Source organism: Poeciliopsis prolifica, unplaced genomic scaffold, assembly GCF_027474105.1.
Source record: "Poeciliopsis prolifica strain line A6 unplaced genomic scaffold, Auburn_PproV2 SCAFFOLD110, whole genome shotgun sequence".
Taxonomy (NCBI): domain Eukaryota; kingdom Metazoa; phylum Chordata; class Actinopteri; order Cyprinodontiformes; family Poeciliidae; genus Poeciliopsis; species Poeciliopsis prolifica.
The window spans coordinates 614,699-625,000 of record NW_026562485.1 but is presented as its reverse complement, the minus strand read 5'-3'; the positions used below and the strand labels follow the sequence as shown (position 1 = coordinate 625,000).

Sequence of the window (10,302 nt, the reverse complement as noted above, 5' to 3'; positions counted from 1 at the left end):
CGGTCCAGATGTCCAACGGTCCAGATGTCCAACGGTCCAGATGTCCATCGGTCCAGATGTCCAACGGTCCAGATGGCCATCGGTCCAGATGTCCAACGGTCCAGATGTCCATCGGTCCAGATGTCCAACGGTCCAGATGTCCATCCGTCCAGATGTCAAACCGTCCAGATGTCCAACGGTCCAGATGTCCAACGGTCCAGATGTCCATCGGTCCAGATGTCCAACGGTCCAGATGTCCATCGGTCCAGATGTCCAACGGTCCAGATGTCCAACGGTCCAGATGTCCATCGGTCCAGATGTCCAACGGTCCAGATGGCCATCGGTCCAGATGTCCAACGGTCCAGATGTCCATCGGTCCAGATGTCCAACGGTCCAGATGTCCATCCGTCCAGATGTCAAACCGTCCAGATGTCCAACGGTCCAGATGTCCAACGGTCCAGATGTCCATCGGTCCAGATGTCCAACGGTCCAGATGTCCAACGGTCCAGATGGCCATCGGTCCAGATGGCCATCGGTCCAGATGGCCAACGGTCCAGATGTCCAACGGTCCAGATGTCCATCGGTCCAGATGGCCATCGGTCAGGTAGACCGTCCTGCCTTCTACCTCTCCTTGGCAGAGCGCAGGTCGGTGGTGATTGGGTCATGCTGGATGGTCTGGTGCAGCATCAGCGCCAGCAGCCCAGCCCGGTTGGTCATCGCCGTCCTCAGGTTCCTCTCCTGCTCAAACAGTTCGTCCAGCTTGTACCACTGGTGGACAGACAGAGGACAGCGGGACGATAAGTGTTAAGAGGAGTTCAGCCTGTGAGATCAGTCCCCCTACTGATCTCAGCAGAACCGAACATCCCCTGGTGGAAGTGCGTCCAGATCTTTTCCAGTGCGTTCAGACTTGCTTACCACTCGGACTCGCTCCAGGTCCACCTCGGCCCGCCGCAGCTTCTCCCAGCAGTAGTGCTTGTTGCACTTCCTCTTGGAGACCCGGCAGAACTCTCCAGTGGGCTCAAAGACGTCTTTGACCAGTGGACATCCACACACCTCATCTGCCGGGACCTGAAACATCAGAAACCATCTGAACAAGGACTCAACCATTGTAAGATCCACTCCTGGTTCTGACCCGTTTCCTGCTCAGAAAGAACAACAGAGACAGGTGAAAGTCATCCAGGTCTGTCTCATCAACGCTCGCTCAGCGCAGTCTCAAAGCAAAGCATGGCAGAGTGAAGGGCTCCACACACAGCCAAACACTTTCAGGTCACAGTTTGGCTCCCAGAAAACAGTTCAGGAAAACTGGACCGAAACAAGAAGACAGACACGGCATGTTGTCGATGCTGGATGTGTTGCCAATCGTGTTCTCGAATGCTTGTCTCCTAGAAATGTGAGTGTTTGTGAAACTGGATGGAACTTTTAAAGTTTCAAAGCAGTTTGTGACTTCAAGGGTGAAGAGTCAGAAACAATTGACGGGAATTTTACTGTTGACTCTACAAAACACAACATTGGACACCCAGCTGAGATGATGTGTCCCTCCATGTCTCTAACATTGGACACCCAGCTGAGATGATGTGTCCCTCCATGTCTCTAACATTGGACACCCAGCTGAGATGATGTGTCCCTCCATGTCTCTAACATTGGACACCCAGCTGAGATGATGTGTCCCTCCATGTCTCTAACATTGGACACCCAGCTGAGATGATGTGTCCCTCCATGTCTCTAACATTGGACACCCAGCTGAGATGATGTGTCCCTCCATGTCTCTAACATTGGACACCCAGCTGAGATGATGTGTCCCTCCATGCTGCAACTGGTTACAGACTGAAGAGCCAACGCTCCTCTCATTGGTCAGTCACTGAAACCTTCGCTGGTTGGTCGTAGTGTCATGTGGATGGATGGGTTGGTCCATCCATCCATGCATCATCCATACATCCGTCTGTCCGTCCGTCCGTCCATCCATCCGTCTGTCCGTCCGTCCGTCCATCCGTCCATCCGTACCTTGGGATCTCTGGAATGTTCTGGACACAGAACCTGCAGCCGCTTGCAGTATGTCTTGCTCTGAGGGTTGTAGACATCACAGAACAGCCGGGTGGCCCTGAGACACGAGGACAGCAGAGACACAGGGACAGGTGGGAGACAGACATGAGCAACAGTCATTGAATGAGACTGGAGGAAGTGCAGTGGTCTTACCCTTCGATTCGAGTCGGATACATGGAGCCAAATGAGGTCTGGCTCTCGTACTGTTGGACAGACAGAGACACAGTGAGACAGGAGGACGACCGTTGATGTCCTGATGGAGCAGTTCCGCTCCCCGGACATGTCCTGATGGTATGAATACTTCTGAACCATGTGTAAAACTTCAGACAGGCACATGTCTGTCTCTGGAGTCTAACCTTAGCATAGCACCTCTCCATGTGCCGCAGCGCCACCTTGGGGTTCACAGGGTGGCTGCAGGACACACAAAAGATCTGCAGGTCTGTGTCGTCCCCGTCTCCCTCAGCTACCTGGAGACAGACAGAGCCGGGTTAGAGCCGGGTCGGGTCGAGTCGGGCCAATAAGAGCTGGGTCGGGTTGAGTCGAGTCGGGTCGGGCGAATAAGAGCCGGGTCGGGTTGAGTCGAGTCGGGTCGGGTCGGGTCGAGTCGAGTCGGGCGAATCAGAGCCGGGTCGAGTCGAGTCGGGCCAATCAGAGCCGGGTCGGGTCGGGTCGGGTCGGGTCGAGTCGAGTCGAGTCGGGTCGGGCCAATCAGAGCCGGGTCGGGTTGAGTCGAGTCGAGTCGGGTCGGGTCGGGTCGGGTCGGGTCGAGTCGAGTCGGGTCGGGCGAATAAGAGCCGGGTCGAGTCGAGTCGGGCCAATCAGAGCCGGGTCGGGTCGGGTTGGGTCGAGTCGAGTCGAGTCGGGTCAAGTCGGGTTGAGTCGGGTCGGGTCGGGTTGAGTCGGGTCGGGTCGGGTTGAGTCGGGTCGGGCGAATCAGAGCCGGGTCGGGTTGAGTCGAGTCGAGTCGGGTTGAGTCGGGTCGGGTCGGGTTGAGTCGGGTCGGGCGAATCAGAGCCGGGTCGGGTCGAGTCGAGTCGGGTCGGGTCGAGTCGAGTCGGGTCGGGTCGGGTCGGGCCAATCAGAGCCGGGTCGGGTTGAGTCGGGTCGGGTCGGGTCGAGTCGGGTCGGGCCAATCAGAGCCGGGTCGGGTTGAGTCGGGTCGGGTCGGGTCGAGTCGAGTCGGGTCGGGTCGAGTCGAGTCGGGTCGGGTCGGGCCAATCAGAGCCGGGTCGGGTCGGGTCGGGTCGAGTCGAGTCGGGTCGAGTCGAGTCGGGTCGGGTCGGGTCGAGTCGAGTCGGGTCGGGTCGAGTCGGGTTGAGTCGGGTCGGGTTGAGTCGGGTCGGGCGAATCAGAGTCGGGTCGGGTCAATCAGAGCCGGGTCGGGTCGGGTCGGGTCGAGTCGGGTCGGGCGAATCAGAGCCGGGTCGGGTCGAGTCGAGTCGGGTCGGGTCGAGTCGAGTCGGGTCGGGTCGGGTCGAGTCGAGTCGGGTCGGGTCGAGTCGAGTCGGGTCGGGTCGGGTCGGGTCGGGCCAATCAGAGCCGGGTCGGGTTGAGTCGGGTCGGGTCGGGTCGAGTCGGGTCGGGCCAATCAGAGCCGGGTCGGGTTGAGTCGGGTCGGGTCGGGTCGGGTCGAGTCGAGTCGGGTCGAGTCGAGTCGGGTCGGGTCGGGTCGAGTCGAGTCGGGTCGGGTCGAGTCGGGTTGAGTCGGGTCGGGTTGAGTCGGGTCGGGTTGAGTCGGGTCGGGCGAATCAGAGTCGGGTCGGGTTGAGTCGAGTCGAGTCGGGTCGGGTCGGGTCGGGTCGAGTCGAGTCGGGTCGGGCGAATAAGAGCCGGGTCGAGTCGAGTCGGGCCAATCAGAGCCGGGTCGAGTCGAGTCGGGCCAATCAGAGCCGGGTCGGGTCGGGTTGGGTCGAGTCGAGTCGAGTCGGGTCAAGTCGGGTTGAGTCGGGTCGGGTCGGGTTGAGTCGGGTCGGGTCGGGTTGAGTCGGGTCGGGCGAATCAGAGCCGGGTCGGGTTGAGTCGAGTCGAGTCGGGTTGAGTCGGGTCGGGTCGGGTTGAGTCGGGTCGGGCGAATCAGAGCCGGGTCGGGTCGAGTCGAGTCGGGTCGGGTCGAGTCGAGTCGGGTCGGGTCGGGTCGGGCCAATCAGAGCCGGTCGGGTTGAGTCGGGTCGGGTCGGGTCGAGTCGGGTCGGGCCAATCAGAGCCGGGTCGGGTTGAGTCGGGTCGGGTCGGGTCGAGTCGAGTCGGGTCGGGTCGAGTCGAGTCGGGTCGGGTCGGGCCAATCAGAGCCGGGTCGGGTCGGGTCGGGTCGAGTCGAGTCGGGTCGAGTCGAGTCGGGTCGGGTCGGGTCGAGTCGAGTCGGGTCGGGTCGAGTCGGGTTGAGTCGGGTCGGGTTGAGTCGGGTCGGGCGAATCAGAGTCGGGTCGGGTCAATCAGAGCCGGGTCGGGTCGGGTCGGGTCGAGTCGAGTCGGGCCAATCAGAGCCGGGTCGGGTCGAGTCGAGTCGGGTCGGGTCGAGTCGAGTCGGGTCGGGTGGGTCGGGTCGGGCCAATCAGAGCCGGGTCGGGTTGAGTCGGGTCGGGTCGGGTCGAGTCGGGTCGGGCCAATCAGAGAGGGTCGGGTTGAGTCGGGTCGGGTCGGGTCGGGTCGAGTCGAGTCGGGTCGAGTCGAGTCGGGTCGGGTCGGGTCGAGTCGAGTCGGGTCGGGTCGAGTCGGGTTGAGTCGGGTCGGGTTGAGTCGGGTCGGGCGAATCAGAGTCGGGTCGGGTCGGGTTGAGTCGAGTCGAGTCGGGTCGGGTCGGGTCGGGTCGAGTCGGGTCGGGCGAATAAGAGCCGGGTCGAGTCGAGTCGGGCCAATCAGAGCCGGGTCGGGTCGGGTTGGGTCGAGTCGAGTCGAGTCGGGTCAAGTCGGGTTGAGTCGGGTCGGGTCGGGTTGAGTCGGGTCGGGTCGGGTTGAGTCGGGTCGGGCGAATCAGAGCCGGGTCGGGTTGAGTCGAGTCGAGTCGGGTTGAGTCGGGTCGGGTCGGGTTGAGTCGGGTCGGGCGAATCAGAGCCGGGTCGGGTCGAGTCGAGTCGGGTCGGGTCGAGTCGAGTCGGGTCGGGTCGGTCGAGTCGGTCGGGTCGGGTCGGGTCGGGCCAATCAGAGCCGGGTCGGGTTGAGTCGGGGGTCGGGTCGAGTCGGGTCGGGCCAATCAGAGCCGGGTCGGGTTGAGTCGGGTCGGGTCGGGTCGAGTCGAGTCGGGTCGGGTCGAGTCGAGTCGGGTCGGGTCGGGCCAATCAGAGCCGGGTCGGGTCGGGTCGGGTCGAGTCGAGTCGGGTCGAGTCGAGTCGGGTCGGGTCGGGTCGAGTCGAGTCGGGTCGGGTCGAGTCGGGTTGAGTCGGGTCGGGTTGAGTCGGGTCGGGCGAATCAGAGTCGGGTCGGGTCAATCAGAGCCGGGGGGTCGGGTCGGGTCGAGTCGGGTCGGGCGAATCAGAGCCGGGTCGGGTCGAGTCGAGTCGGGTCGGGTCGAGTCGAGTCGGGTCGGGTCGGGTCGGGTCGGGCCAATCAGAGCCGGGTCGGGTTGAGTCGGGTCGGGTCGGGTCGAGTCGGGTCGGGCCAATCAGAGCCGGGTCGGGTTGAGTCGGGTCGGGTCGAGTCGAGTCGGGTCGGGTCGAGTCGAGTCGGGTCGGGTCGGGTCGGGCCAATCAGAGCCGGGTCGGGTCGGGTCGGGTCGAGTCGAGTCGGGTCGAGTCGAGTCGGGTCGGGTCGGGTCGAGTCGAGTCGGGTCGGGGTCGAGTCGGGTTGAGTCGGGTCGGGTTGAGTCGGGTCGGGCGAATCAGAGTCGGGTCGGGTCGGGTCGGGTCGAGTCGGGTCGGGTCGAGTCGAGTCGGGTTGAGTCGGGTCGGGTTGAGTCGGGTTGAGTCGGGTCGGGTCGGGTCGAGTCGGGTCGGGCGAATCAGAGTCGGGTCGGGTTGAGTCGGGTTGAGTCGGGTCGGGTCGAGTTGAGTCGAGTCGAGTCGGGCGAATCAGAGCCGGGTCGGGTTGAGTCGGGTCGGGTCGGGTCGGGCCAATCAGAGCTGGGTCGGGTTGAGTCGGGTCGGGTCGGGTCGGGCCAATCAGAGCCGGGTCGGGTTGAGTCGGGTCGGGTCGGGTCGGGCCAATCAGAGCCGGGTCGGGTTGAGTCGGGTCGAGTCGAGTCGGGTCGGGTCGGGTCGGGTCGGGTCGAGTCGAGTCGGGTCGGGTCGGGTCGAGTCGAGTCGGGTCGGGTCGGGTCGGGCCAATCAGAGTCGGGTCGGGTCGAGTCGAGGGTCGGGTCGGGTCGGGCCAATCAGAGTCGGGTCGGGTCGGGTCGAGTCGAGTCGAGTCGGGTCGGGGTCGGGCCAATCAGAGTCGGGTCGGGTCGGGTCGGGTCGAGTCGAGTCGGGTCGGGTCGGGTCGGGCCAATCAGAGTCGGGTCGGGTCGGGTCGGGTCGGGTCGAGTCGAGTCGAGTCGGGTCGAGTCGAGTCGGGTCGAGTCGGGTCGGGTCGAGTCGAGTCGAGTCGGGTCGGGTCGGGTCGGGTCGGGTCGGGTCGGGTCGAGTCGGGTCGGGTCGGGTCGGGAGGACACCCTGGTGTATCTCACCTCCTCGTCTTGCTGGACCTGCTGCTGCTTGGCGTTGGCGATGATGGTTTCCAGTTCATGGAAACGTTTCTCCATCAGCGTGAGGCGGAGCCTGGCGGCCTGCTGCTCCTTCCTGATTCGCTCCAGCTGTCTCCGCCCCATCTCCTCGGCGACACAGGGACTCTGCTGCCACTGCTGGATCCTCTGGGGGAGGATCTCATATATCCGGCTGCCGATCACAGACAGACTCAGCTGCACATCAGGGCGCCGGCGCTCGCGCTCGGCTCTCACTCACTTGGCCGCCAGTTTCATGCCGCAGTCCTCTGAGCAGTACTTGGATCCACTTCTTGCCGGTTCGACGCAGCCCGGTCCCAGACACTGCCTCAAAGCCCCGCCCGCCTCTTTAGCCCCGCCCTCGCCTGCGCGCTCACTGTGCCGCACGCGCTCCCTGTGGCGCTGCTTCACCTTGTGGCGCCGAGGTTTCACTCCTCTTTTGGAACAGAAACGGATTTCTGCAGGTGCACAGCCGCATTAGTGACATCATTGCTGACATAATGAATCATGTGATCAAACAGCTGCACCTTTTTCTCCGGTTTCTTGTCTCGCCTCTTCACGTGTTTCACCTTCACCGCCTTCTTCCTCAGAGAGTCTGACTGAGCATCATCTTCCTCCTCGCTGTGCCACACCTGCAACAGGAAGAAGCATCATGGAACAGAAAGTCGCTGCCTGACGTCTGATTGGTCAGTAGGTGAATCCCTGACGTCTAATTGGTCACTCACCAGGTCTCTGTATCCAGCTGCTTGGTACTGATGGTAGAGCTCCAGCTCGCTCTCACTGAAACCTTCCTCAACTTCATCCTCTTCTTCCTCATCTTCTGAAAGATGCCCCGCCCCCTTTGTGGACAGGCCCCGCCCCCTGCTGCCACTCCGACTCATCTCCTCGTCTCGAACTCGAAGCATCTTCTGCTCAACGACAAAAATCATCACAGCATCATGTTGAGCGAGGACGTGGCTCCGCCCACCGCTGACACGTCACGCTGTGATTGGTTGTTGAACTAAGGGGGACAACATGAAGATCTGGGAGGCAGAGCTCTGGTTTCCATGCCAACCACGTACCCGAGCTCGGACCTCGCACTGCCGGAGGCGGCATTTCTGCCGGATCTTGTTCGGACCGCCGAACTTCTTCATGTCTTTGCAGAAGTCGCACTGAGCGCAGTCCTCCGTCCTCAGGCAGGCGTCACATTCGCCACACATCCGGGCCGAACGCTTGATCTGTGGGCGACAGCGGCGACGGTGAGGCTACAACACCAGGGGGAGCCAGAGAGCAGCGGGGCGCCTACCTGAGAACCCCGCCGCCGGTCGATCCTGGCCTGGAGGGCGGAGCTTCGCTCTCCATCCGTTCTGTCATCCCTCTCAGGCTCCGCCTCCTTGCTCCTTTTCTGGCGGTATTTGATCTCCAGAGACGAGTCTCTGTCTGCAAACACACGGCGCTCAGCTGTAAGTGCTGCTCCTGCCAGCAGGGGGCAGCGCTGCGCCACACTGACCTCTGCAGGACGGGCAGAACCAAACTCGGATGGCTTTGGCTGCTTTTTCCGACACGCCGACGCACTGACCATGGAACCACTCCGTGCAGCTGTCACAGCCTCTGAGGCACACACACACACACACAGAGACACACACACACAGACACACACACACACACAGACACACACACAGACACAGACACACACACACACACACACACACACAGACACACCCCCACACAGACACACACACACACACACAGACACACCCCCACACAGACACACACACACACACACACACACACACACACAGACACACACACACACACACACACACACACACACACACACACAGACACACACACACATGGGACAACCAGAACCATCTTAACTTCGTGGTTGTGCACAACTGAGATAAACATTTGTGTTCAGACCTGTTTGATTCTGTGATCCATCAGAACCAGAACAATGTGAGCAGTACCAGTAGAAGACATTCAGAACCACCAGAAAGTATTCACACCCTGGACTCGGTGATGAAGACCAGAAATTTTAGGGAAAATCCAGAGACGGAAAGAGTTTCTGATTTCTCTGAAGACCAGGATCCATTCTGCTGCTAGCGCTAGGCTAGCATGTTAGCTTTGGCTGTATTTACCCAGAATGCCCTGCACTGTAGTCCACTTCCTGCTTTTGGAGCGGTCTCCGATCCACTTGGTGTTCACATACAAACTGAGCCCAGACTGAGGTTTGGAGGACCAGAGGTCAGAGGTCGTTTACCGTTCACACCTCACCAAAAGGACTGGATTTGACTACTGGTTCTGGAGGGAGCTCCAGTAGAGGTCCAGAACCAGTTCCGAACCTCTACTGGAGGTTCTGGACCCGGTTGGAGAACATTTCTTATTACTGTAATATTATTTTGATTAGAATAAAGTTTTTTCTTGTCATTGATCTACAAGTTCCTCCTGGTCCAGAAACCTTTCCTGGTCCAGAAAGGTTCTGATCCTCTGGTTCTGGGACAGTGGAGTTCTACAGACTCCTCTGGTGCCGGTCCCACAGGGAACCCGTCCTGTTTAACCGGATCAGGGACCTGCAGGGGGCTGAATACTTCTCAGGGTTCTGATCGGTCCAGTTGGACCTGCAGCTGGTGGTTCCGGTTCTCACATCATGAAGCAGTTGATATCTGGTTTCCGACACACGCAGTAAACTGGAGCGCTGGGCGTTTCCATGGCTACCTCCGAGCCCCGCTCCTCCTCCTCCGGACCCGGTTCGGCTCCTGCTGCCTCCTCAGACTGAAACACAGCAAAACCTTCAAAATAAAAGCCCGAGGGGGGGGCTCCAGAACCGGAACCATAGGGTTCTGAAGGTTCTAAAGCCGTAAGCATATCCAGCTCTCAACATTCGAGTTCTGATTCTGTCTGGTTCTGCTGGTTAGGTCACGGTACCCCATCAGGTCCAGATCTGCCTCAGAACCAGAACCGAGTCTGCTCCAGCCAGGCTCGGTTCATTTCTCTGACTGCAGCTCGGTTCGGTTCGGCTGGATATGTCCGGGTCAGTCCAGGGACTTACCATGAGAAGGTTCGGCGGTCCAGCTGCTCCGCTCCAGCTGCAACGTGTTCTGATCCGCCGGTTCCGAACCACAGCGAACCTGCAGGGTTCTCTTTGTTTTCACCGCATCTTCATCCTCCTCTTCCTCTGCAGGGAGCACAAAGAAGGGCGGCCAAGGCGCCCCCTGGCGGTGGAGCTCGTCACTGCGGAGGTACAGTAACAGCAGAATAATAATAATAATAATAATAATAATAATAATAATAATAATAACACTAATAATAATAATTAATAATGATAATAATATTAGTAAATATTTATCATCACCATCCAAGTGTCTTCACAGTATTAACAATATAAATGATAATTAATATATTTACAATAATAATAATAATAATAATAATAATAATTATTATTATTATAATTATGATCGTAACCGGGACCAACCAGCTGCAGTTCTCAGTGTGTCCAGCAGGGGGCAGCAGAGGCTGAGGAACTTCTGAAACAGAACTCTGGCTTTTACCGGATCCAACCGAGAAACATCTGGAGCAGCAGAAGAAGAGCTGGGAAGCCCCTGGACAGCTCTGAGTGACGCTCAGAAGACTTAGGCCCGCAGAACCAAAACTCAGCAGAATAAAAATAA

At 59.6% G+C, this 10,302-nt stretch overlaps 1 pseudogene; it reads right to left on the bottom strand.

Moving 5' to 3' along the window:
* Positions 1 to 410: 410 nt before the first annotated feature.
* Positions 411 to 9,838, bottom strand: LOC129354471 (CXXC-type zinc finger protein 1-like; annotated as a pseudogene).
* Positions 9,839 to 10,302: the final 464 nt, after the last annotated feature.